Source organism: Octodon degus, unplaced genomic scaffold (genome assembly GCF_000260255.1).
Source record: "Octodon degus isolate 3935 unplaced genomic scaffold, OctDeg1.0 scaffold00107, whole genome shotgun sequence".
NCBI classification, from domain to species: domain Eukaryota; kingdom Metazoa; phylum Chordata; class Mammalia; order Rodentia; family Octodontidae; genus Octodon; species Octodon degus.
In genome coordinates this window covers 7,048,205-7,049,970 of record NW_004524683.1, presented here as the reverse complement: position 1 = coordinate 7,049,970, position 1,766 = coordinate 7,048,205, and the positions used below count along the sequence as shown (strand labels likewise).

Here is a 1,766-nt window from a genome sequence, read left to right as displayed (position 1 = left end):
GGCCTAAATTTACCTCTGCAATATGCAGAGAGGATATGCAGAGAGAGTAATCTGCATTATATAGTATCTAATGTTTTGGGAAGTCTGGTGCTTCAGCTTTGGTGTAGCCTTTCAAGCCCCAGGAAGTCATGGCCTCTGTCTTGAGGCTCGATCCCAGCTGGCAGTGTGGAGCATTAGCTCTACCATCGTGTCTCAACCCGGCTCACACTAAAGAGCAGCAGGTGTAGGTTACCAGGGAAACACCTTTAAAGACTATCACCAGCACCTCAGCTAGACCAATATACATTGCTTAAGGTCAATTGAAGGATAAACAGAAGTCCTAGCCAGCTTTCTACATAACAATACAAGGAAATAGGGTCAGGCTCAGTCAAAATGGAGACAATCTCTCTTCTTTAAAGGAGAGCTGCTCAGGTGGTCCTCCACAAATTAGAGCAGCCCCTGAGAAAAAAGAAGTTGATACCACTGATGGTTCTCTCCTCAGGCCCCCACTTGGGTCCCAGGGTGATGGGTTGTTCTTTCCTGTTTGATGAAAGCAGGCACACTGGCAGGGCTCCTTGACTGCCTTATTCCCCAGTTAGTAAATACTCAGTTACTCCAGCAGAGGCTAGCAACCCAGTATTTTCTAGAGTCCTGGTAGATTTGCAGAAATGCATTCCAGACCCTGTGACTCAATTGCCAGACACAGACTTTTCTTTATTTAGTACTCAGGATCTACAGGAAGATAAGAATAGAAGGGCTGAAGCACAAAAACAGGCCAAACCTAGGGGTGTCATGATTGGCAATGCTTGAAACTCACCAAAGCTGTTGCAGGGAAAACCCAAGCACAGTTGATTTCTGCTTAATTTTTTAAATTAAATTTATTGGTACAATTTAGATATGCATAATAATCACATTCACCAATCTGTACTTGTATATGATATATCTTAATTCCTTTTTCCCATTCCTCTACCATTTGTTCAAACCCTTTCCCCTTCCTTATTTACAAAGATTTGTTTCCATTTTATCCTTCTTTTCTCATTTTTCTTTTCTCTTCTTTCCTTTCCCCCACCCCCTACTTTCCATTTCCTTTTAAACAATCTTTTTTTTTTTTATTTCACAATATCTATTATACATTGTGGTTCTTATTTATACTTTCAGTTTCTTACACTAAAGAGACGATGTGATATTTATACACATATATCCAGTTTATTTCACCTAAGAATGTGTCTCAAGGTCCATCTATTTACCTATAAATGCCTCTAGTTTATTCCTCTTTATGACGGAGTAGTATCCCATTGTGTAAAAAAGACACATTTTTTTTTTTTTTTTAAATCTGTTCCTTGGTTCATGGACATTTGGGTTGTTTCTAAGGTTTAACTATTAAAAATTGTGCTGCTATAAACACTGGTGCATATATATTGCTGTGGTACATTTTTAACTCTTCTGGGAAGATATCTAAACAAGGATTAGCTGAGGTTAAATGGGAGCTCTAATTCTAGCTTCTTGAGGAATCCCCACACTGATTTCTGCAATCATTGAACTAGTCTATACTCCCACCAGCAATGGAGAAGAGTTCCTTCTTCCCTACAGCCCTCTAGCATTTGTTATTGGTTGATTTCTTGATGATAGCCATTCTTTCCAGGGTGAGATGGAATATCAGCATGGTTTTGATTTACGCCTCTTGAGTGACCAATGATGTTCAACATTTTTTCATATATTTATTTGCCATTTCTATTTCTTTATCTGAGAAGGGTGGAGTTATCTCACATGACCATTTTTGGATTGGG

At 39.1% G+C, this 1,766-nt stretch overlaps 1 pseudogene; it reads right to left on the bottom strand.

Annotated features, from left to right (window-relative positions):
• The window catches only part of LOC101589447, a 12,041-nt pseudogene that overhangs the window by 488 nt on the left and 9,787 nt on the right, over positions 1–1,766 (bottom strand).